General features: G+C 36.4%; 1 protein-coding gene across 4 annotated transcripts in view; it reads right to left on the bottom strand.

The window, feature by feature from the left end:
* FSTL5 (follistatin like 5) overlaps positions 1-27618 on the bottom strand; it is a 682404-nt gene that overhangs the window by 139978 nt on the left and 514808 nt on the right. The gene's annotated exons all lie outside the window — the stretch shown is intronic.

Here is a 27618-nt window from a genome sequence, read left to right on the forward strand (position 1 = left end):
TTTTTTTATTTCTGAATATACTGCATATTGATTATTAACAATACATTATACAGAGGAGGCAGATAAAATATTAATCACCTCTCTCACCACAGAGTTTTGAAATATCCAGTTTTAATCTTGCAATGTGCTTTAAGTTTCACCTCTATCCTTATACAGCATATATGCACACATTTGTTTCTCAAATATGAATTTATTCTCTATATATTACTTTGTATTTATTTTTTTAATTTTAGATATTTTAAACATATTTGAGGACAATATATGTAAATGGGTTTATTGTTTTTAATAAATTAATAATTTTTGCAGTTAAGAGTACATGATAATTTATTCAATTTTAATGGTGATATGGGTCACAGTTTCACACTATTATACATAAGTGTGCATAAAAATCATTCTTGTACCAACATACTACTATTGCTTTTGATTTTCCAGATAAGCTGAATCAAAGAATTGCTAAATTGAAAAGTACATGTATTTAAAATCGAATGTTAAATTACTATGCTAATATTTTATAGAAATCCCTTCTCTCAAAACTAACCACAGTAGGGGAGGGTGCATTTTCCAGAAATTCATCTGAAATGGATGTTCTTAATTGTTTAAATTTGGCAAATGGTTCCTCATTTTAAATAAATCAGATTTCATTGTTTGCTACTTGAATATGTTTTCCTATACTCATTAGTCATTTTGATTCCTTTTATGAATGGCCTGTTCATAGCTTTTACCCATTTTTTTCTTGTGAATATATAGGAATATTTATTCTACTAGAGAAATGTACAACAATCCTTTAGCTCTTATTTGTGCTGTAAATGTTTCATCCAGTGTATTTTGAATAACTAAATACAGGATATTTTTATTTATGGTGACCCATGAAACAACTCTTTCATTACTATTGGATTTCTTGTCTTGCTAAAGAAAAACACCCAAACACTGACACCTTCAGTTAAATAAATATTTTCCTTAACAATTAACAGCCTAAATTTATTTTTCTTTTTAACACAATTATATTTCTAATTAGATTATAATGTAGTTTATGATCCAACTTCTGGGTAAATGTTAAAAATGTTTACATAATGTATGAGAAACCCTAATTTTCTTTCAGTGGCATTGATTATTTTAATACGTCATTCAAGAATGAAGCAATATATTTTCAATAATTGTATATCCTTTCTTCATCACACTGTGTATAATAATTTTTCAATCACTATATATATTTTTTCATTGTATATTTTATTTTTATTTTACATATCACATATATGCACATATATTTTCATGTTTAAAATGATTTTACAGGGACGCCTGGGTGGCTCAGTGGTTTAGCGCCTGCCTTCGGCCCAGGGCCTGATCCTGGAGACCTGGGATCAAGTCCCACATCGGGCTCCCTGCGTGGAGCCTGCTTCACCCTCTGCCTGTGTCCCTGCCTCTCTCTCTGTCTTTCATGAATGAATAAATAAAATGATTTTACATATTACCGCTCTTTTCTGTATTTTAACCACCTCATGAATCTGTACTATATTTTTTAGTTAATGTCGATTTATTTTTTTTTAATTTTTTTGTCAATTTAAATTAGGTTTTGATATCCCTTACTACAAATTCATTCACACTACTGTTAATTTCATCAGTTTTTTTTCCTACATTTACTCTTTTATTAGAAGTAGCAGCAGCAGAGAGGGGGAAAAGAAGTGAGGGGAGAAGAAAAAAAAAAAGAAATGTAGGGAGGAAGGGAAGAAGAAAGGAAAAAACAGAGAAGAAAAAAACAGATTTTTGGAATTCTGGTTGAAATTGTATTAAATCTATAATTTAAAAAGCTGTGGAATTATTTTATTATTACTTTTTTCCCATGCAGTTATTTTAATATATGATATCTCCCAATATAAGAATATGGTATATTGTTCCATTTATTTACATTATTTTTGAAGTCCTTTAGTTAGAATCTGAATTTTTTCTACTAACTTTTTTTTAACATTTTCTTTTTTTTGCTGTTAATGGAAAATGTGTTTATATAGATTATAAGTTGCTAAGTGTCTATGAGCCCTAATTTTCTTTTAGGAAAAAAAAGCTTTTAGATTTTGATCTCTTGGGTTTCAGAGTTAAGCTGTCCTATCATCTGCAAATATATATTAAAAAGTTGTATATCTTCTAATATTTATATGCTTAAACTCCAAAACAATTGAGTGATAGTGGAGATGGGTAATAGATGGCACCCCTGAAAAAAAAGGATAACCCTGGCTTATTTCTATGTTACAGGAAACACCCATTATATTAGTTAGCATTTTAAAAATAAGCATTGTAAGGTATAGGTTTATTCTTTTCATATCTAATTTACTATATTATGGTATACTAATTTTTTTTTAAGATTTTATTTATTTGAAGCACAGAGTCCCTGTGAGCACACAAGCGCACACAAATAGGGAGTAGGGAGCAAAGGCAGATGGAGAAACAGACATTCCCCACAGAGGCTGGAAGCTCCACACAGGGCTGGATCCCAGAACCCGGACATTATGACCTGAGCTGAAGGTGGATACTTAACCGACTGAGCCACCCAAGTACCCCTAGGGTATACTAATTTTATCAGTTACATTTCAGCTATTTTTCAGCATTTTATATATATGTGATATGGATATACATGATAAAAAAAACATATATATGACAGCACTAATGTTACAGCCATCCGTCTACCTATAATCTAAACACAACATATATATCAAACACAGTCATTGAGTTATTACAATCTTCTTTACTTTTGCTTAGGTTTTGTTCATTAATCTGTTAATTTTTTAACTGTACATTAAAATCCTCACTATTATTATACCTTTATCAAAAAAATCCTTTGATTCTTATATTCTCCTTGACGCAATTTTAATATATATATTAGGTACATAAAAGTTTTTGATTCTTGTACGTTCAAATGTTTTTACTATGGGGAAATATTTTTCTTTATTCGAGCCAATGTGTTTAAGCTTAACTAACACTTCCGTAAAAGTTCTGGGCCTCCAGAACTCCTGTTTATTCATGGAGGACACACCACCACGATATCAGATTTTAGTTGGAACCCCAATGAGCCGTGGGTCATTTGCTCGGTGTCTGAGGATAACATCATGCAATTCTGGCAAAAGGCTGAAAATATTTACAACGATGGGGTCAGATGTGATGACATTGGAACTGGAGGGGCAAGGATCTTAAAACCCAGAGTATAAGGGATGTTTCTATTGAATGTAAGGCTACACGGATGCTTGGTTTATCAAGCGCCGAAAAGGCCTAGTCTAGTAGGAATTGTGTGATGGCACATGGTGTTCTTTACCTTCTGATTCTAGCACTTTCAAGTGAGCTATTGCGTACCGTATCATATCGTGGCTTTTAGGAAAGAAAGGAATGTTGTTTAAGAATGAACATCACCATTGTTTTAAAATACAAGTAGCAGGGTACTGCCTTTGATTCAACTATTTTAAGTCCTTGTTTTCTCAAACTAAGTGCTTGCTCTTCCCAAATATGCAAGGATAACTTTTACACTTTTTCCCTCCAACACTTGATTGGCTTTGCAGAAATAAAGTTTTAAAATAATTTGTTTTCGTTTACTATAGATTTAATTTACTATTGATTTCATTTAATTTATTTTCTACACAACTGATCAATCACTTTATCATCAATATATTTTCATTTCTTTTTAGGTGTTTCTATCACATAGAAACTAACTTTTTAGGTACAAGTATCACATAGCTGAATTTTTATTCCCAAACATTCATTTTGAAGCAGAAGTTCAAACCACATATATCAATTGTCATGCACATAATATTTGTTTTAATTTTTCATTTAATTTTATACTTGTATCATACATTATTGTTATTTCCTCTTTTTTCGGACTTCATCCTACCTATATTGCACCGATAAACTCCCTTTGTATTCCTTCTTCTTCAATCTCTTGTGAAATCTCCATCTTTAGCTGTCATACGAAAATCTTTTTTGTCAAGTTATATCTAAGAATTAAATAATAGCTACTCCTAACTCAGGATGTAAGATCACCTCTATCTAAAATAGAGTTTTAGAATTTTTTTGTTCCTTTGCTTCTTTTTACTCCTCACGTTCACTCTCAAACCTGGAAAAACAAAAACAGGACCAGCAAAAATGCTAACTGAAACACATGATGGAAAGAGGAATCCTTTTATTTTGGGGGCTTATTTAGGGATTAGAATTTAGAGATCTATAAGTTGTCTGAGGAAGAAGCAGATACCTGACTATAGCAGACATGGTCCAATTTGTAATTACTCAGACTTGGGTCATCCCTCCCATTGCCTGCTAGTTATAAGGTCATATCCATAGTTGGAGGCTTTTATTTTCTCTTTTATTAGTGTTCATGTATTATCTTTCTGTCATGGCATTATCATTGACTCAATCTCACACTTTATACAAAAAATTAACTAAAAATATATTTTAAACTGCAGGATACAGAACTATAAAAGTTTTAGGAAAATACATAGGAAAAATTCTTCACTATCTAGGAATGAGCAAAGAATTCTTAGATTTGACTTTAAAAACAGTATTCATTAAAAAGAAAAAAAAAAGGTAAATGGACTTCATCAAAATTTAAATTTTGATGTTGTAGAAAAAAGGCCTATGAAATGGATTAAATACAAGCTACAGAGTGGGACAAAATATTTCTAAACCAGATAAAAGAACAAAAAAAGAATATCTAAAGAACTATCAAAACAAAAGAATATGTAAAGAACTATTAAAACTCAACAGTAAAAAAGTAATTCAATTAGAAAATTGCTAAGTGATATAAGAAGACATATTATTGAAGATCATATACAGATGGCAAGTAACCACATGATAAGATGTTTGGCTTCATTAACTATCACATAAATGCAAATTAACATGACAATAAGATTTCACCACACATATCAGAATGACTGAAATAACACCAGTGATAATGCCAAGTGTTGGCCATGTTGCAAAGAAACTGAATCACTCGTACACTGCTGGTGATAATGTACAATGGTACAAGGACTCTATCAGTCACACACACACACACACACACACAAATCTAAACATGAAACTACCATTTGACTTAGCAATTAAAATCCCAGAGACATGAAAATTTGTTTTCATATAAAAACCTCTACATGAATACTTTTTGCAGTGTTGTTTGTAATAGAAAATAACGAATCAGCCTAAATGTCCTTCAATAGGTACATGAACAAACAATCTCTACTATATCCATACCATGGAATACTATTGAAAAAAAAAAGGAATAAACTATTGATACAACAACATAGGTGAATCTCCAGATAATGTGCTCAATGGAGGAAAAAAAGTCCAATCCCCAAAGCCTATCTACTGTATTATTCCATTTACACAACATTCTCAAAATAATTAATTATAGAAAGGGTGAACAGATTCGTGAATGTCAGTGGTTAATGAGGGGGTGTGGACAGAAAGAAGTGGGTATGGCTATAAAAGGGCAACTTTAGGGATCCTTGGGGTGATAGAATTGAGCTCTTGTCTTTGATGTTATCAACTTCAATATCCTGGTTCTTTTTTTTATTTTTAAGATTTTATTTATTTATTCATGAGAGACACAGACAGAGGCAGAGACACAGGCAGAGGAAGAAGCAGGCTCCCTGCAGGGAGCCCGACGTGGGACTCGATCCCAGGACTCCAGGATCATGACCTGAGCCGAAGGCAGATGCTCAACCGCTGAGCCACCTAGGCGTCCCAGTATCCTGGTTCTAATGTTGTACTATTACAAGTTTTGCAAGATGTTACCAATGGAATAAAATGGTGAAAGGGATTAAAGGATGTTTTCAAATCATTCCCTTAAAACTGCATAAGAATCTGCAGTTATCTAAAAATTAAAAAGTTTAATGAAAATGTTACTGATCTACTTTCAATAAAACATGATTTATTTCAGTAATGAAGAAAAGCCCACCCTATGTAGCTCAAAGAAAATGATTCATCCCATTGCAACCATTATAATGCCATTCTAATTTTCCTGGGCAATCCTTCATTCCCAGCTTCTCCATACTCTGCGTTCTCACAGGTTTGGTTCCCTAATAGTGCACTTGACACATCTCTCTGCTGATGTGTGCCCGGCAGGAGAGAGAGCGTGCATGTATGTGTTCCCATACTCCTAGTGCCGGCTGCTGCCATCAACGACTAGAGGTGGCTACCTCTCAAGCTAATGTGATGTTCAACTCAGAAATGGCATGTTTCCTATATGTTTATTTGCAAATAATGTTGCCACCACAGAGCCAAATTAAAAAAATGGGAGTCATCTGTGATTTGTCCCTCTAAATTATTAACATTCCCAACCAATCCACTACATAATTATATACCACAACATATTTACTCCTAATTTTCTCTCAATTTCTTCCCCTTTCCTACCCTAAATTTACTCTGCAACTCCACTATTTCTAGCCTTTGTAAATGTAAAATCTATTAAGTGATCTTATTTCCTACATTCCTGTACTAATCCATTCTCCACATCATAGCCAAAATTGTGTTTAAATTGAGAGTAGGACGTTGCACCTACTCTAAATGAATGAACTATTTCTGCTTTCTGTACTTTTCCTCTAGTAGTATTGTCCCTTAATTAGCATATATTTTTTAAAAACCTAACTCTCCTAAACTATTCAGTATCACCTTTGATAATTTGGCCAGAGAGGATATAGAATATTCTAACCAGGTGTACTGTAGCAAATTGGAAAAATTGAGAGTATAATTTAGAATTATTGAGAATAACTAATCTAAGAATTTTTTAAAGTCTGTTTTATATATAATCAAACAAAAATTAAAAAGAAATATTAAAATAATCATAATAGCATGCTAAAAGGTAAATATTCATTTTTATGTGTTAAAGTCTTTTCTGCATATTAAAATAGAATAAATAAAACACTGGTTCATCACTCACTATATGAGTACTTATTGCTTAATTTTTTGCAGAAAATAGTATATAATATTAAAGTTAATTTTCTTCGGTGATTAAATTTGCTATTATTCACTCAGACAACAGCTTAAGTAAACTTAAATCAATAACCAATATTTATTATGGGAAGTATAACATTATTAATCATATATACATATACATAGATACATAGATACATACATATAGACACATATACATATACACATATACTCATGCAAATTTTTTAACATGTCTGGTACTTGATGTGATACAATAATAAAATAATCACAACAATAAAGAATCATTTTTTTGGAAATACAGTCCTATAAATTCTCAGTTTTCCTTAAAAAGAAACTGTAGTTTTCAGTTTTATCAATAGATGGCACTACTATTTACCGTATTTTTTTTCTACACTATAACATAAAATATTTGCTAAAATATATCAGTTGATTAAATAATACATTTTCTCCTTCTAAAAGCTTACTTTCAGTAAACAATTCTTATTTCCTTGACAGAGTTGATGTGTTATTTTAAAATACTCACAGTTTTTAAAGCCATGATAATCACTTACAAAATGCTCGTTAGCGTCCATAAAATTTCCCAGATACTTTCTAAGAAATATTTTTTAATCTTTACTTTTAAGACATCCTGACTTAAATTAGCATTTGTGAGAAAAAGGACTGTCGTACTTGTTAGGAGTAGTACTATCATTGGGTGTTTTGCTTGCTCATTACTTGCTTTATTTTAAAATAATCAGTGCTCTTAAAAAGTGATTTAGAGGAAATGTGATATGATGGCATATATTAAGATTTGATGGCATATATTATCTATTGATAGTGACAGCATTACTGATAGTCACAAATGATCTATTTTCTACTGTTAATCCCTTATGCAACTATATGATACACAAAATTATTCGTATTTTTTATCATGAAGCCTACTCGCAAGTCACTATTCTAGATGCCAGTGTATAGCAATCCTCCTACTTAACCTCTGACAAAGCTTACTTAAACTAATTTGTGTTAGCTGGGAATGTGGAGCCAGAACCAAAGGAGAACTTCTCAGGCTGCCTTATGAACAATAAATTAATCAGAACCTTCCAACACATACTCCCTTTTCATTTCCTTTTGGCTTATCTTGTCTGTCATTATCATCATATTCATCATAACTAGCAGTAACAACAACATCTTTTAGCACTTGCTCAATATGGAGTCTCTATATATGGCATTAAACTTCTAGAAGCATGCTTGCCTCATCATCTCAACTAAATTGAAACTACCTTGTGCTTAATATAATCTCAGTAAATACACTGCAATCAAAACAGATGTAGATTTCTGAGGAAAAATGCTATTGCGTGTCCACACCTTTCTCTTTGACTCTCACCTAAAATTATGAATCTACATGAGTGGTAATCCTCCTACTAAGGAGAAAATGTACTCAGTCCAGGTTGTATCTATGGCCCATTTTGGAAAAGTTCTTCTTTGCATTTTATACAAATTTTTGAATTCATCTGACACCTCAAATTTCAAAAAGGCTATATGGGGAGGAGCTATGTCCTTGCTTATGTCACCAAGTTTAATTAATGACCTTATCTACTGTGAGTTTAATTGGATCACTGGTTTCATCATTAGAAGAGTACTCTGCAGCTGACCTTTGAACATCACAGGTTTGAATTGCAAGGGTCCACTTATATGCAAATTTGTTTTCTGCTAAATAGAGGACTATAAAAGTATTTTCTCTTCCTTATGGTTTTCTTCATTAAATTTTCTTTTCTGTGGCTTAATTTATTCTGAGAATGTACTACATAGTACATATAATATACAAAAGGCATATTAATTAATGGTTTATGTTATCAATAAGGCTTCCAATCAATAGTAGTCTATTGGTAGTTAAGTTTTTGGAGAGTCAAAAGTCATACGTATATTTTCAACTGTGAGGGGGTTGACACCACTAACCTGCACATTGTTCAAAGGTCAACTGTGTACCAAGACACAAATACCATTGTTACATGCAGAATGGCCAATTCTCATCAGCCCACAGCAATTTAGTTGGTTATTTTTTAGGATATTAAAAAAAAAAAAAAAGTTTCCAGTTCAACAAGCAAAATAGATCAACATAAATCTATTTACTATGTGCTATCTGCAAAGTAAAAAATGAAGCCTATTCTAGATGCCAGTGTATAGCAATCCTCCTAGAGAAATAGAGAAAGCAAAGTATTTATGAAACATGACCCTCATTCTTTGGCTATCTAATTGCAAAGCTCCATGTACATTAAAACCCTAAAGAAAGATGCTCTGAAAATCAACTTAATTACTTCCAATGAAAAGAATACCGCAACGCAGGGTGTCTAAGGTGGAAGAGATTACTATGAACTGCAATGCTCATGGATACCTGTGTGTAAAACATGGAACATGAATCGAGCCTTAGAAAATGGATTTGACCTTGGTCAGAGAAAATGGGAGGACTGGGATGCCTGGGTGGCTCAGTGGTTGAGCATCTGCCTTTGGCTCAGGGTGTGATCCGGGTCCCGGGATCTAGGTCCACATGGGGCTCCCTGTGAGGAGCCTGCTTCTCCCTTTGTCTGTGTCTCTGCCTCTCTCTCTCTCTATGTCTCTCATGAATAAATAAATAAAGTCTTAAAAAAAAGAAAAAGAAAATAGGAGGCCCATCCATACTTATACTCATGCCCTAATGACTTCAAGAAGTAATGTGGTACAAGAGCAAACTGCATTGAGAAAGAAACATGAACTGCGTAGTAAAAATTGTGTAAACGAATTACAGCAATCACTCATAAGAAAAGCATAAAGAGGTATTAATTTGGAGAACTCATGAAAGCCTAAATATGAAATGTGAAAATGTAATTCTATACTTTCCCAAGGCACCAGAGAGCAGTATACAATTTACTGAATTACTGCTACAAACGATGTCCTGTTTCATTGTTAAATTAATTTCTAAAATGTTCTTTCCATTTGGACAAGTTTAAAAATGACACAGGTATCAAATAATGAAATCACATTTACTGATATACTGGATGGTGTAATACAGTGTACTAAGTGACATAAAAAGGAGTTAAATGGTTCCAATCATGACTTGTCGTAACTGCCTGCATTATACTAAGCTATTGTTTCATAATTTAAAACGTCTTACTATTTTGAATTGAACTACGATTTAAGCATAATATGAAAGAAAAAATCGTAAATAATAGATATCAAATGAAAAATTGAGAGAAACACCATCACCAATAACAGTAAAACAGCACAAGGGAAAAGATTAGACAAATTCATTAATTTAAATGAAGTAAAATTTATTTTTAGAACATATGGATTAACAAGTACACATGCAAATTGTAAAAGGTGCTTAAAATCTAATTAAGCTATCTTGAGAGTTCCTTCATGCTAAATCTTTAAGATCAAATAAGCCTCATTATCACATTAACCTTCTTTCGACTCTCTTGTTATACAAGTGTCATTACATTAATTAGTCATTATACTGTTCTTTAAGTGCCGGCCACCTCATGAGTGTTTTGTAACATTACCTAGGACTTGTATACACAGAAATAATCTGTGAACTATCACTTTTACGGACAGGTGTAAACCAGCCCAGTGAACTAGGTCACGCTAATCTAACTGTGTGTGGAGATATATTCAGATTATAATTTTATAAAGAAATTTTTTTTTAATATTTAAAGTAAGATAATAAGATTTAGTACATTCATTTACCCATAAAAGTCCATAAATACATTCACTTGTACCATAAAAGAATTCTGGCCAAATAAATTTAGGTCTAAGTCAATCATGGGTGAATACAAAACCATGGTATCCGAGAATGGGTCATCTACTGGAGAGATTTGCTCCTGGTAACAAAAGACCCCAAGGAACTCTTTGATTCATGCAGAGGATTGTACCTCTCCCTAGACATCAGTGAGTGCACAAGTGGGAGAAGGGATGGCAAGCTTTGAGAAGGACTGAGCTTACTCAGTTCTTTCTTCTCCTACTTTGGATCTGTCTGTAAAGAGGATGTGTGTTGTTCTGCTCTGGGGAAGGTCAGGGATGGACTTTGTTTCCCTGTGCCGAGGTCCATAGCAATGCTCATGAGTTACCGGACACGTTAAAGTATGGACACTAAACAACTGTCTTAGATCTCAACCACATCCACCGAGCAGCTTTTCCACAATGCAGATGATCTCCTCTCCTTTACATAACTCACTATCTTTCCCTGAATTGCTTCAGAAGACCAGATCGCGAGGAGAAGAAACTGGTGTTATTTACCCAGACCCCAAACGCCCAACATCTGATGCTTTGGGAAACCCTGACAAATGTACAGAGTAAAGTTCGGTTGACATCATAACAGTAGGAGGAATCGTAGCTTTTGAAACGGCTCCGGGAGGTGACTTAGCTCGGATAGTACATGCTTTGAGGGTGATTTTATATAGAGAGGGAGAGTAGGAAAGCAGGTTTCTATATGCTGCAGCCTTAGCGAGTGGCTTTAGGCCTTAAGCTTTAATAAACACAGGCTAATTAGATTTGGTCCCATTGGGTGACTTTTTTCCCCATAAATGAATAGCTGTGTTTATGCAGGCGGAACTGTGTCTAACAAATACAGACCTTAAGAAGCAGGTCACCCTGTGTAGAGGCTGTCATAATTCAATTCTGAATTACCCAGGTGCACTTTGGTCTGGTATTTAAATCAAGGCCGAAGTAAAGGTAAGTCCTTTTTATATGTATCAGTAAGTGGCTTTCTCTGTGTTTCTCAACCGTGTCTGTAGGAAGTGTTTCTGTGTTTTTCCCCCTAATGCACAGGCAGCTAATTTCCATTAGTGCTACAAAGCACTAAGTACAGGTTACTCCTCTATATTATTAGTGGCCCACCTAGCTAGGCAATGCTAAGCTGACTACCCAAATTCCATTAACTACCTTTTTGTTACAAATGAGGAATCTTGCAGGGATGACTTCTGTAAAGGAGAGCTTTTTCAAAGACTTAAACATCAGCCCACTGCTAGTGGTAACAAGTATTCTGGTTTCTGTTTTTATATAAACTCTGATCGTGGCTTTAGATTGCAGAGATCTACAATGAGTCCTGAGCCAAAGAAAGAGCATGCATTTTATTAATAGACAAAGGCAAAATAAAAAAGCATCTTATCTTTGTTCTAGAGAAATAAATCTCAAGGGTTGGATAGAGAAGCAACTGCCAGTGAAAGCACCGCCAACTAAAAACCTAAAATGGCAATTAAACCTCCATACCCCCACTGTCGCCAAGAATTAGGTTTGCTCAGGAAGTCAAGGAGGCACTGAAGTAATTTAAAAATATACTTTAATTTTCTATAAGGACATGAGTAGTAGAAAATGAAAACAAAAGAAAGGAAGAAAGACTGATTAAACTGGAAAAGAGAGACTTACTTAGGACGACATCTTAGAGGACAGAGCAGCCTGATATGAAGAAGGAAAATTAGATCTTGATGTCCAGCACACACACCCCCACATATACACCCCCCCACACACACATGCACAGCACGCAGGCACGCGCGCCATGAGAGGCAGCTCTAAATAGGGTATCATTAAAAACCAAGGAAATGTTTTAGTTGTCTATTTAATAAAATCATAAGTAATTCCCTGCAATCTGACAGCTGAGGAGAATGGAAAAATCTCAGAAAGCAGACTAGAATGATTCCTCAAGAGGATCCTAAATTGGAACCAATGGGGAACATTTATTTATCTATTAATATGTATTTATCCAGTAAATGGCACTGTTCAGGGAAAATGCAGAGAGACAGACAGAAAGGGAGAGAGAGAGGGAGAGAGAGAGAGAGAAAGAGAATTTTCTCCAGGGAAGGAAGACCAAAAATAAACTATAAACATATGAAATAAGTAATTCAACTTATTTAACGAAGCCTAAGATGCTATTATTTATATATCAGTAACAAAGAAAAAAATGCTTTTGGCTTAATAAACATATTGCTTATTACAACCCTGGATTGTGGAATGTATCCCTATATCAAGGATGGTAAATACTAGGGGAAAAAAACACTGTAAATAGTAGGTTAGGATGTATGAAGTTATTAGCAGGTAATAGCACTATGGGTAAATAAAGTCAAGAGTGACTGGAAGTGGGAAGGTGAGGACTAGTTATAATTTTAAATTGTGTAGTCCGCATAGGCTTCATTAAAAAAGGAACATTTAACCAAAGAGTCGAAGGAGGTTGGAACCGAGCCTGGTGGAGATCTGGAAAGTCTCCTCAGGCAGAGGGAATAGCCAACTGCAAACACTTGTTATATTTAAAGACAAAAAGAGCATAAAATGCAGCTGGAGTGGAGTTTGCGAGGGGAAGGGTAGCAGGATAAGAAGATGCCACAAAATCAGAACATTTCATGTTTTGAAGGGCATTCCAACGACTGGCTTTTAATCTGAGTGGCATTGGGGGCCACGATAGGATTTTAGGCACAGTAGGGACCATGACCTGACCTCACAAACGTGAAGTCAGGGATACGCAAAAATTAGGAATGATCATATTAATTTGGAAATACACAAAAATGAGAATAATATTTCACAGACGCTCTATCAAAGTGTGTACACCAAGTGTGGAAAAAAATATTAGAAAGAAGAGCAGCATAAAAGTTTTATGGCATCCCCAGATGTATTTCAAAATGACAGTAATTGCAGGTGGCCGAGGAGCCCTCCTCTGCAGCTTAGGGCACATGACCAGGAGACCTACAGACTGAAGAAGAGGAGACACGCTAAGAGGAATCCAGGCGAGGTAACGATGGATCATGTCTGCACATGGGTTAGATATTAGTCTGATGGAAGAAGAACGTCTGGGTGGATGACTCACATCAAGAAGGAGAAGGTGAAAAATATTTGTTTGGACTGTGAATGGTTCTGGCAGATCCAGATGCCGTATTTTCAGATCTCTCCCTGTGACAGATCCCACAGGACGACATACAGAGGAACACACGAGAACAAAAATGTTTGGGCCCGAAAGCAGAGAGCAATAAACAAGAAGGAAGACCCTGATTTCCAGCATACCGCTCTGCCAAAGGAAAAAGGAAAGGGTCCAAATTAAGATGATAATGAAGTTGGTGAAACCTCCTGAAATAAATAATGGAGCAACTAAGAGAAAGAGAGCAGTAGAAGCTGGGGAAAATGTAATAGAAATAAATACAACACAAGATCCGCAATCCTTCAATTTGAGGAAATGGCACAGTGGAGAGCTCATGGTGAAGTTAAGGTTGGCAGCAGTCCCCTGAAGGCATAGTTTTCAGAAACATTAATCTCAATTTTAGTTTCGGAATCAGCTAAAGGCTGTATGTCAGCTGGAGCAGTGTGGGGCCTTGGGGAAATCCTTGAGGACCTGGTTTCACAAACGCAAGTAATTCCATGTGGCAGTGTGTCCAAAGATGTCTGTTCCCCAGAGACCATGTGATTGTCTCAAATGTTTTCTGAAAGACGTGGTGCCCCACACCACTTGATTTTTCTCCCAGAAAGCCTACAAGCCCTGTGCTCTCGTGGCAAAATCAGACTAGATGCACACTAAGAGTATTCCCTTTCTTTTCTGAGCCCAGAGCCAGCTTCTCTTTCTCACACTCCCTTACAACAGAATATACTGGGGCTCCCGGGTGGCTCAGTGGTTGAGGGTCTGCCTTTGGCTCAGGGTCTGATCTTGGAGACCCGGGATTGAGTCCCACATCCGGCTCCCTGCATGGGGCCTGCTTCTCCCTCTGCCTGAGTCTCTACCTCTCTGTCTGTCTCTCTCTGTGTCTGTCATGAATAAACAAATAAAATCTTAAAAAAAAAAAAAAAAGTAGAATGTACTGATTGTGAATCCTAGTAGGGAGGCAAAAGTGCTGTTACAAGGCCTGTCCTATAAGCTTCCTACACATCCTTCAAGCATTGGCCCTTCTGTTATCTGCTAAAAAAAAAAAAAAAAAAAAACCACGGAGGATCTAGGAGATCTAGGATCTAGTGGAGGACTCCAAGTTTTCAGGGAAGTGATTCTCAAACTATCAGCAATTGGGAGATCTTTTTTTTTACTTCGACTTCTATAGTTACCAGATAATAGAATCCTTTACATAGATGGTGTAGAAATATAAAATTGGTATAAAAAAATTTTTTGAGCTTACTAGTAACAACTTTTTTTTTTTAAAGATCTTATTTATTTATTCATGACAGACACAGAGTGAGGCAGAGACCCAGGCAGAGGGAGAAGCAGGCTCCCTGTGAGGAGGCTGATGCAGGACTCAATCCCAGGACCCTGGGATCACGACCTGAGCCAAAGGCAGACGCTCAATCACTGAGCCACCCAGGTGCTCCTTACTAATAATTTCTCTACTTCAATTCATGGATTTGTAACAGTTCACAGGTCAGAGAAACAGTTCACAGACTATAATAAGGACATGCAGCAGCTTGGTCTTACATAATACAATGGCCTATAGACAGAAGGATCCTGGTTCACCGAATGCATAAAATAGAGCCTCTCTACCAATCTGAAGTTGGATTGTAGTAGAAATGAAAAGTAAGCCCGATAAATAAAGATAAAATGCTGGCTGAACTGACCCAACAGACCAACGATACAGTCGTGGCTTAAATAAGATATATCTTCTGAGACATAGCCATAAAATGGTATGATGGTTTGAGAGTATGGATGTGGTTAAGTTGTTATAACAAAGAGATCCAAATTCAGTGATTTAAACCAAATAGTCCTTATAGATGTCCAAAGGATAGTTGGGTAACCTGATCTTGTTATAGAACCCAGTGTCAACCCCTTGTCGCTGAAATAATTCCCACAGATTTAGTGACTTAAAGCAACAAAAATTTATTCTCTTACATTTTTAGAAGCCAAAAGTCCATAAACAATTTTAGCAAACTAAAGTTAAGGTGCTGGCAGGGTTGGTTCATTTTGGAGTCTTAGGGAGAAATCTATCTTCTTGCAATTTCTGGCTTCTTGAGACCACCTGCATTCCTTGGTCTATGACCCCTTTATCAAATCACTCCAACCTCTTCCTCTGGTATCATATGTCCCATTTCCTTGTTTGGTTTTCTTGCCTCATTTGTGTGAGGACTGTTATATTTAGAAAGTACCTGAATAATATCTCCAATTCAACATCCTTAATCATATATGTAAGTCTCCTTATAAGCCATATAAGGTAACATTCACAAGTTCCAGGGATTAGGGTATGAATATCTTTTGTGAAGACATTATTAAGGAACCTTCTATCTTTTTCTTCTGCTAACTTTATTTTTTTTTTTATTTTTTTTTTTATTTTTTTATTTTTTAATTTTTATTTATTTATGATAGTCACAGAGAGAGAGAGAGAGAGGCAGAGACACAGGCAGAGGGAGAAGCAGGCTCCATGCACCGGGAGCCCAACGTGGGATTCGATCCCGGGTCTCCAGGATCACGCCCTGGGCCAAAGGCAGGCGCCAAACCGCTGCGCCACCCAGGGATCCCTCTTCTGCTAACTTTAAAACTTGACTTCCTTTCTCTAAATTAAACATAGCTCCTCAGCTACTACTATCAGATTCATATTCCAATAAGCAGAAACAGAGAAAAAGAGAAGGAAAAGCATGTATCTTCCTTTTTTTTAAAGATTTATTTATTTATTCATGAGAGACACAGAGAGGGAGGCAGAGACACAGGCAGAGAGAGAAGCAGGTTCCTTGTAGGGAGTCCGATGTGGGACTCGATCCCAGGACCAAGGGATCACGACCTGAGCCAAAGGCAGATGCTCAACCACTGAGCCACCCAGGTGTCCCCATATCTTCTCTTTTATGCTAATATCTAGACATTAAACAAATTAGTTATTATTATACTTCATTGGCAAAAACCTTGTCACAGGATGATACTTAGCTTCAAAGAGATCTGGGAAAGGTAGTTTAAGATGAGTAGCCATGAAAGCAGCCAAAATGGGCTTCTATCACCAAAGAAAACTGTAGAGAATTATTTGGTAGAGAGCATATACTCTTTTCTTCACACATAATCAAAAAATTAACCTACTGTGGGTTGGTTATGATCAGTTAAGTATAAATTCTTTATCCTTAAGAAACTGACATAGAAAGACTCATATTTCACCACAGCCAGAAGAGACCTTCCGTTGCTATTTGTTGTTCATTCTCATCCCTTCATATTCTACTGAGTACCTGCTGTGCTTCTGGCAGATTACGTACTGGACACTGAGAACAAAACAAGTATTACTCACAATTTCTAAGTTTATTTCATATAGGGTTGATGCTGGCAATATCAGACATATCTAGTAACTTTCAGAAGTTTTACGAACGAGGGTCATAACACAACTTGCCTTTAACTAATGAAAACCTCTCAGTCTTTTAAAAAATGGTTCCTGTGAACCCTGTTACACTGTTGGTAGGAAAGCAAACTGGTGCAGCCACTGTGGAAAACAGTATGGAGATTCTTCAAAAAGTTAAAAATAGAGCTACCCTATGATCCAGCAATTGTGCTACCAGTATTTACCTAAAGGAAAAAAAAAATACAGATTCAAAAGGGCACATATGCACCCATGTTTATAGCAGCATTATCAACAATAGCCATATTATGGAAAGAGCCTAAATATCTACCCACTGATGAGTGGCTGAAGAAGTAATATATATATACATGGATGGATAGAAAGATAGATAGATAGATAGATAGATAGATAGATAGATAGATAGATAGATGATAGATAGATAGACAGATAGATGATAGAGGAATACGACTCAGCCATCAAGAAGAAAGAACCATTGCTATTTGCAAAGATGTGGATGGAGCTAGAAAGTATTATGCTAAGTGAAATAAGTCAGTCAGAGAAAGATAAATACCACATGCTTTCACTCACATGTGGAGTTTAAGAAACAAATGAACATAGGAGGGGAAAAAAAGAGAGAGAGGCAAACCATAAAACAGATTCTTAAAAATAGAGAACAGAGCGTTAACAGAGGGGAAGGTTGGTGAGGGCATAGTACCAGAAAGAAGAGACACACGTTGAGATAGAGAGCTAGGGGAATCTGTTGGGGCTTCGACTCAAACTATAGGATGAAACTCCACAAAGTCAGGCAAAGTTCAATGACTATAGAAAGAACCACAACTAGGAAGCTATAAATTTAAAAGCTCCAAGAGCTTACTCAAGGATAGGTGGCAAGTTACAGTAATGACTCCCAACTGGAGAGATTTAATAGAAAAAAAAAAAAAGATTGAAGGAACTTCATTAAACACCACATAGAGACTCCAGAAACATTACAACTTAGGAAGGTAGTGAAACAAACCCTAGTGTAAAGGTTACTCTAGAAATACTCAAATAGGGTTAAAAAGAAAACCTCAAAAAAGGTCTAACAGATATGTGGGTAAGTTAATGCCAAAGCAACACTTTTCAAAGGAATCCTGCAAATCTCTCTCACTAATTTCCATCATCAAAACCAAAAACAAACAACAGCAAAAAGATAGATGTGAGAAGAAGGAAAATGTGACTCATATGTAAGAAAAATATTGATCAATAGGGAAAGATCTAAAATTTCAGAGAGCATGGAATGATCTTCAAAATATCTGATATAGAGAGGTTCAAATATGTAAGGGGAACACAACTGAGGAGAAAATGGAGATTATAAAAAACAAGTGAAACTTCTAAAATTGAAAAATACAATATCTGAAATATATTTTACAAAATACTTGGGTTAGGCTTAATGGCAGATTATACATACAGAAAAACAGATTTGTGACTTTGAATCAGAGCAATAGAAACTATCTAAATTGAAGTATAGTGAAAGCAAAGCATGAAGAGGAAAACAAATAAAACAGATTTTAGTGTCCTATGGAAAAATGTCAAGCAGTCATGCATATCTATAATTGAATTTCTAATGGAGAGAGAAAACAGAAATCTACTTAAAAACAACAGCCACTTTTTTTTTTTTTACATTTTTTGAAAAATGTATATCCCAAAGTCCAAGAAGTTGAATTATCCCTACAGGATAAATACAAGTGAAGGAAACAAAACCAAAGTATATTAATAATTAAATTGCTGAAACCCAGTGAAAAATGAAAACCTTAAAAAACAGCAAGAGGAAAAAAGAAGACTAGAAATATAACTGACTTCTCTTTTATAAATTATATAAGCCAGGAGATAATAGAACAACATCTGTTAAATGTTGAAAGAAAAACAGAAAACAAAAACTACCTACCTAAATTTCAATATCCTGCAGAAATATCCTTAAATGAAGGAAAAAAAAAACCTTTTTATAAACAAAGGCTGAGAAAATCGTTACAAGATATTTATTAGGGTGAAGGAAGATTGAGAAATTTGGATTTACATAAATGAATGAGGAAGATCAGAAATGGTAAAAGTTTTGTCTCTTGTTTTTTAAAAAATCACATCTTTGAAGGATATTTACTTACTTTTCTAAAGATTTACTTATCATTTGAGAGAGAGGAAGAGAGAGAATTCCATGCACGTGAGTGGGGTACAGGGTAGAGAAAAAGGGAAAGAGGACCTCAAGCAATCTCCAGGTGAGTGTGCAGCCCCACTTAGGGCTCAATCCCACAACCCTGAGATCATGAACCGAGCTGTAATCAAGGGTCAGTCAGATGCTTAGCCAACTGAGCCACCTAGGCACCCCAAGATATTTACTTAAAAGCAGAAATAAAACAACGTGTTGTAGAGTTTGTAACATACAAAAATATTTGACAATATTATTACAAATATGGAAAGGGAGAGATCAGAGATTTCAGTAATTTAAGGTTCTTATTTTAAATGTGAAGTAATAAAATACCGTTTGAAGATACATGGTAATAAGTTAAAGTTGCATATTGTAAATATAGCTTACAGCTACACTTAAAAAATTAAATGAGTCAATCCTGAAAATAAAATAAAATAGAATTCTAAAAGTTATGCAACCCAACAGAAGGCAAAATACAAGGAAATAATAAAGAATAGATGTAACCATTTGAAAACAAATAGCAAGATGATATACTTAAGTCTAATGACAATTTGCCCAAGATAAAGATGTTGAAGTCATACCAAATCCATAAATTTTTCAAGGACCTCTCTCGCCAAAAGGAAACAAAATAAGAAATTAAGGAAGAATTTGATTCTTGGACTTTACGTGTAATTAAACATTTGGACTTTCTTTAGATTTTATAGTGCAAGGGCAAATACTTCAATTTTGGATATTGACTACTTTGGACTAATTTCTTTGAAACTTTAATCTTTAAGGTTTTATTTCTCCGGGGGGATTTTATAATTAGATTATATATTAAAGCTTGAGCATCTATACGCTCTTGTTATTACATAATCATAGTATGTTGATGTCATGATTTAATCTAATTTCAGAAGCTCTGAAGAACTCTATTGAACAGTGTTACTGAACATAATTTGGCATGGGGAATAATAAAGACAGATATTTCAGACTCTGGAGTTAATGGATTAATATCATGTTCAATCATATTTCAAAGCCTTCTGGAAGCAAACATATGGTGCCTACCAGTAGCTTGCAGGGGGAGCTACCAAAAGGCAGCCATTATTATTAAGGTAAGAACATTCCTAAATGCAAGTCTCCCCAAAAGCAATTGTGAGAAAAAAACTTAGGTTCATGTTGCTGATTTGGGATGTGATCCTAGGAAGCACATGTTAGAGACCAGCAAAGTAAGATGGAGGAAAGAAAAATAGGAAAGAAAGGAAAAGAAGAAGAAAGAAAAGGAAAAAAGAGAGAAGAGAAAGGGGAGAGGAGAGGAGAGGAGAGGAGAGGAGAGGAGAGGAGAGGAGAGGAGAGGAGAGGAGAGGAGAGGAGAGGAGAGGAGAGGAGAGGAGAGGAGAGGAGAGGAGAGGAGAAGAGAGAGAAGAGAGAGGAGAGAAGAGGAGAGGAGAGGAGAGGAGAGGAGAGGAGAGGAGAGGAGAGGAGAGGAGAGGAGAGGAGAGGAGAGGAGAGGAGAGGAGAAGAGAGAGGAGAGAGAGGAGAGAGAGGAGAGGAGAGGAGAGGAGAGGAGAGGAGAGGAGAGGAGAGGAGAGGAGAGGAGAGGAAGAGGAGAAGAGGAGAGGAGAGAAGAGAAGAGAAGAGAAGAGAAGAGAAGAGAAGAGAAGAGAAGAGAAGAGAAGAGAAGAGAAGAAAGAAACTAGAATGCACCTCAGAATCTTCCCTGAGTGGGGCACTGACCTGTGTCCCTCGCTGGTGAAGGGCTGCCCCTGTGAGACATTAGATCTCTGGCACCTCTCAGCTGCCTTGAGTCCAGCTGATAAAGCTCATGTGGCAAATAAAAAGTTTAGGCGGAGAGGTTTGGGATGAGTTCCTATAGCATCAGACTGTCAGGGGACGGACGTCCACCAGAGTTGAAGTGGCCCCGTTGGGGTTGGGGGCCCTTTGGGGCAGGACGTCAACACCAACACCAACACCATCTGCGGCCAAGCCTCCTGAGAGGAATGGCTGCTCTGATGCATGGCTGGCCCACCCCCGAAGAGACGGCCACTCCCCAAGATCACAATGAACTTGGTTTCAAGTCAAGGTTAAGAGACGAAAGCTGGAATCTCTGAGGACCCTTCCACTTCTCCTGTCTGGAGGGACTCACATCTCTAGAGCCCTGGTTCTTAAACTTGATCATGAGGAGAGTTTGCTATGATGCGGATCACTCTACCTCACGCCCAGAGCTTCTGGTTCCGTGACCTCAGGTGCACCCTGAGAATTTGCACGGGAAACACATCGCTGCTGCTCCTTGCCTGAGAACCACAGAGAAGCTCTGAGCCTGAGTGACCTTGGAGTCTTCTCCTTCTCTCCTCCTTTCCCTGGTCCTGGAGGGAAGAGGAGTGAGAGGGGGAGGCAGGTCTTCTGGATCTCACTGCTTGCAGGAGGGTTTTTTGGTTTTGGGTTTTTCTTTCCCATCTGCACACTGGCCCTACAGGAAGCTTCGCAGGGAAGGCTGCCTGTGACTGGAGAAGGAAGTTCAAGTCTATGAAGCAAGACGAAGCAGGCCATTGCCGCCCAGACTCCAGCCTCTTCTTCTAAACAGCTTTGCCAAGTAAAGAGGGTGATGTTTCCATATCTGCACATCTGGCTCCAGAGTCTTTCTTTTAGGTGTTTTCAAACTTTGAAGGAGGAAAATGGGGGTGTTGTGTCTAGGCATCCTATAAAACCAGCAATTGTGTGCAGGCCTTTCTGACATGGACAGGAGAAAGAAATCCACTTGGCATTACGTGTGAGGTCTTAAACAATATGAACGAGAGAGACATTACAGCGTACATGTGGGGCTGCTGTGACTGTGGACAAGCTCCCTGCCCAGAGGGTAGTGTAAACACGGGATGACTTTTAAGATTTCAAACATCCTGTATCATAAGCTGAAGATCTAAAGACGATTTGCTTTATGTAAAAAGAAAAAGAAAAGCGTGAAATGAATTCCACTGGCGGAGTCAAGCTCCTTTGATTTATACATAATGTTTCCCCTGACAAGGACACAGAAGCACTCTCATATTTCAATAATCTAATTTTGCATTGTTTGAAAAGAAACAGGGCTATTGATAGACTTATTTGGCTTGCACCCTGGGATATTTAAATAGACTCTGCACTTCAAAAACGCTTTCACAAACTCCAATAACTTGTGGTATTTTCAGAGCTTTTTATGGTAATTGGTGATATATTTTATTTTTATTACTAATTGTTCAGATAAATATGTTAAATTCTCTATGAAAACTTAATTTTCTAAAGGCCTTTTTTAACCTTTTCTGAAAAGTGGATGAAAAATAGAAAATGAGTCCAACCAGTTTAGAGATTTATTGGATCTATAAATGTGCCATTTGGCTAATCTGATTTGCACCTTCTTGCATTTTCATGGTATTTTTGCAGTGTCACAGCTCACTCCCTACTATTCTTTTGCTATTGGCTTATCACAATATTCTGAGTTATCTCAAGTTTACTCCAATTATTTATACACGAAATATACATTTAAAGTTATTACACCAAATATAAAATACCATAAAATCAAAGGAAAGCACCAAAAAAAAAAAAAAAGATAAATGACTTGTTTAGCAAATCACTTGTTTGGCTGCTGTTCTACAGCTAATTCAACCATTTCTAGATACCTTGATAAAATGTCATCATTCTATATGATGTTTTTGCTAAATGTTTTGATGCACCAGACATTTTTTTGTGACAAAGATGGCTACCTACCTCTGTGGTATTTATTCCTGCTTGTAAATAATTGAACCCTTAATTGTTGCGGAAGGTAAAACAAGAAGGCCACAGAAATATACTTCAAGCTGTGTATTTAGAAAGGGTCAATGGAAGTCCTTGTTGGTGCTTCCACTGAAGGTATTTCAAAAGTGCTCTCTCAGTTGACCGGTGCTATTTTTCCTTCCTTTTTTCTTGCTGAAATAGGAACATGATGATTGGAATTTCCACTGCCATTTGCAAAGCACGGGATGACACTGGGAATGGAAACCATGTTCTAACCCCAGTAGGAGAAGCACTGGATAATGGTGACATGACAGGGTTGCCATTCTGAAGCACCTCATCTGGGCTTCTTTTTTATGTAAGAAAAACACAGCAGTGTCTTCTTTAAGCCCCTGTTAGTTGGAGCTCTGTCATCATGCCCAAAGGTAATCTCTCACTGATATACATAAAATACATTTTCTACTTAGCTTCCTGGCTTCTTCAAATAGGCTTAAATATTAAAGATGATCCTTGAAATGCACTTATTATCTTCCCTCATTGATGAAAATACAGTGGAACAAGGTTTTTATCTACTCCAGTTGATTTTGATAAATTAATGTTATTCTTCGCTTCATTTCTCCTTTTCAGCTAAGACTAGAACTGGCGAGTTAGACTTAGAACAGCTGGCTCCCTGAACGCCTATCAAACCTTAGTGCTTCATACATTCCTCTATATAAACCTGACCCAATTAAAAGTGTTTCTGATAAAGAGAAATTGCCAGATGCCTTAAGAAAGTGCTTTGGGTGAAGGTACTGCATCTCACTCTCCCTAGTATCCCGTTCTGGAAGTACTTGGAAACACCAGTCAGTATTTCACTTCATTTCCTATTTCTCACGGTCTCACTGCTTTCCTTACTTACCCGCTTCCTCACCTTACCCCCTATTCTGTGGTCCATCATTATAATCATTCTCTTGTAAAATTGTTTATTTTCCACATGCCTGTCTCTCTCCTACTTATTCTAGCAAATAAAATGCTGGTTAAACCCAAATCTCTTCTTTCTATGATTGCAAATGCACAGCCAACCACAACTGTAGGAAAACATACTAGTATATATCACGTCAAGAAAACCCAAAGATCTGTCTAATATACCAACTACTGACTGCTATTTCTATCACCCTCCTGTTCTGCAAGATAATTATTTTATATCTCTTCCTCTGCTCAGACAAGCTCCTACAAATTCCTCACTTTCAATAGTTGGTATTCCTGACTGCACTGAAAAAAATCCGAGCAATGCAAAGAGGATTATTTCCTCACGCTCCTACCCTGAGCATCTGTTCCCAAACAGCCTGTCTTCCTCCCTGTTTCAACAGATTAACTATTCATCTTCCAAAGACCAATCTTTCCATGTGTTTTAATTACATCAACTTTTTAAAAAACTTGACTACTGCAATTTTCCCTTTTTTCTCTTAAACAATCTGCATTTCCTCTTGACCAGATTATTCACATCAGCATTAAAGAGTATCCTAGGTGCAAATTTTATAAAATCCCCTCCCTTCAACTCCCCATCACTCTCTGGCTAACACAGTTCTCTCTCTGTTCACCCTGAACCAATGTTCAGGAATAATATTATCATTTTAGCCTCTTTCTAAACCCATTCCTTCATAAAAACATAAAAAAAAAGGAGTTTGAAGCAGATTAAACATAGTAGGAAGTAATAGAGAAGGGTTTTACTCCCAGGTTCAAGGATCTTTGTTTCTAGAAGACAGAAAGTGTTAGATCTCAGTGGCAGTCAATGCTAACATGGAAGTCCTCTAAATTAATTCATAGTGTTGAGACCCATGGTCATGGCTCTGTTGCTGAGACCTCATTGTTCCTTTATTCCCACGTTCCATCTTCAGAAAAAACTTGAGATCAGAGAGGAAGCAGTTCATTCACAAGGAGGGGATAAAGTAGGGAAGTTGCATTTCTCCCATGCTGCTCAGGGCACCTCTTGCAACATGAAAGCCTGCAGTTTGGCTCAGAGCCTTGTTCCTGGGCTTCCTAGCTGGCGCATGGCAAAAGAGTGAGTTATCTAAGAAGTCTGCTTCAGATATGAATGATGAGCAGAAACTCTTAAAGAACAGTCATTTGGAATGGTTCTCATGTGTCACCCTGCATCACAATCACCTCGGAAGCTTGCCAAAATGCAAATTTAAAATCAATTTGCAGAGAGTGCTGGTGGAGTCCAGTGATCTACATTTTGGCAATTTTTTCAAGTCATCCTGATGCTGCTAGAACATGAACCATGCATTGCTCCACAAACTACTAAGAACTGGACCAGCTAGTTGGTCCTTAGACTGAAAGAACTAGAACTGGGAGTGAGTATAAAAGACAGAACTAATTGACGACCAAAACAGAACTGCAGAATCTCTCACAGAACAAAACAAAACAAACAGCTCAGAGCATTAGTTTTGTCAAATAGACCATTAGTCTGCAAACAATCACAACAAAGAGCCAGATTCGCAACAACAATCATTTCCCCAGGATGCAGCATCTAGAGAGAGAACACCCCCCTCACAGACTAGTTCTGTCCTCTCAAGATTGCATATCCTCAGGTACAACTGCTGTCTCCAAAGTCCAACTCCAAACATCGGAGACCACTGGGACTAGCATGCACCATGTCCTCTGTACCTTCTCTGCTTTCTTCACTGGTTCCCTGAAAGTTTGTTTCCAAGCTTTGATCCATGTCTAGTTACAACTGGGTTTGCATTAGAAACCAAGGCCTAGATCTGCTTCTGTTGAGTGTCCATATAGTCAAACCATAAACTCTCCATTTTTCTCAATCTTTTCCCCAACATTTTTAAATTGATTTCTCAGGACACACTTTCCATCACAAGGTGCTCATTATAAGTCTTCTTTCCTCCACTTGTTAACCTCAGATGCAAGGCTCAATCCTCAGTGTGAATTTTTATTTTTACGCATTCCAAAGGGGACCTCATCAAGCTCAAATTTATGGCTTTAAATACAGCTTACACACATTGATGTTATCTAAATACACAACTTTAGGCTCACTCTCCTCTGATCTCCAGACTTACATACTTGATTTCCACCTAGAAATTGTATTGAAGTTAACTTGTTGAAAAAAAAATATTATGTGTGTGTATATATATAGGCAGCCCGGCTGGCTCAGAGGTTTAGCGCCCCCTTCAGCCCAGGGGGTGATCCTGGAGAACCGGGATCGAGTCCCATGTCTGGCTCCCTGCGTGGAGCCTGCTTCTCCCTCTGCCTGTGTCTCTGCCTCTCTCTCTCTCCTCTCTGTGTATTCTCATGAATAAATAAATAAAATCAATAAAATAAAATAAAATAAAATAAAATAAAATAAAATAAAATAAAATAAAATAAAAAAATATATATATATATATCAGTCTCCAAATGTGCTTCTTCTATAGTCAGTTACAATAGAACACAAGGATATATCTAAATGCTTGAAATTTCTTGGGTTTATTATTTAAAAACTACCTCTCATATTCACATTCTAGTCCTCAGTGATATCATCAGATGTGCTTTCAATAAATATTCCAAATTTAACCACTCTTTACCTCTTCATCATTAACACTCTATTTTAAGCCACAATTATCTCTTCCCTAGACTACTAAAATACTTTTTTTTTCTTAAACAGGTCTCCGTGCTTCTAGTCATTTTAAAACAAATCAGAATATGCCACTTCATACACTAAATACTGTGATGGCTTCCTATTACACTTAGAATGGGAATCCAAATATTTAATTAGGCCTTCGGGGCTCCCTGTGATCTGACCCTTGGCTACCTCACCAAGTTCCTATCTGTCACTCTCCTCTTAATTCATACAAACCACACTAGTTACTATGGAAGTGAATCAGTGGGAATTGATGCATCATACATACAATCCTACATCATCCATTGGACTAAATAGCTAAATTTGAATTAAATCAGAAAATAAAAACCCTCTGATTATAAAAATAATATCAGGGACACCTGGCAGGCTCAGTTGGTTAAGCACCTATTTTCGGCTCAGGTCATGATCTCCAGGTCCTGGGATCCAGCCAGAGTCTAGTTTCCTGCACTGTGGAGCATCTAATTCTCCCTCTATTTCTGCCCTTCCCCCCTACCACATGCTCTCTCTCTTTCTCAAATAAATAAAAATCTTAAAAAAAAAAAAAGAGTATCAGCCTACAGGGCCAATATTCACAGGCATGAATTAATGATTAAGAGTATAACATTTGCTACACATAAATAGCAGTTTTTTAAACCATTAATAAGATCAGATAATCTGATTAAAATTTCAAGATGCTTAGTTTTTTCAGCTTCTAAAATTTATATGGTTGTCTAATTGTTGATATTTAAATTTCAAAAAGTAATTTACATTTCTGATGCTTGAATTTTCCAATTAGAATGAATTACGCTGCTATACTTCATGATGAGAAAAGCGGTATAAATTTATAGCATTTATTCACTCAACCACCTGTTTTTTTACATTGAAAAAGGTTTTACATTAACAATAAGTCTCAAAAAAAAAAAGAAAAAATAAAAAAGAAAAGAGAAAATCTGAGGCCTTGCCAAACTAAAGAAGTTGAAACCTTTCCTTCCTAATCA

This window comes from Canis aureus, chromosome 13, assembly GCF_053574225.1.
Source record: "Canis aureus isolate CA01 chromosome 13, VMU_Caureus_v.1.0, whole genome shotgun sequence".
Lineage (NCBI taxonomy): Eukaryota > Metazoa > Chordata > Mammalia > Carnivora > Canidae > Canis > Canis aureus.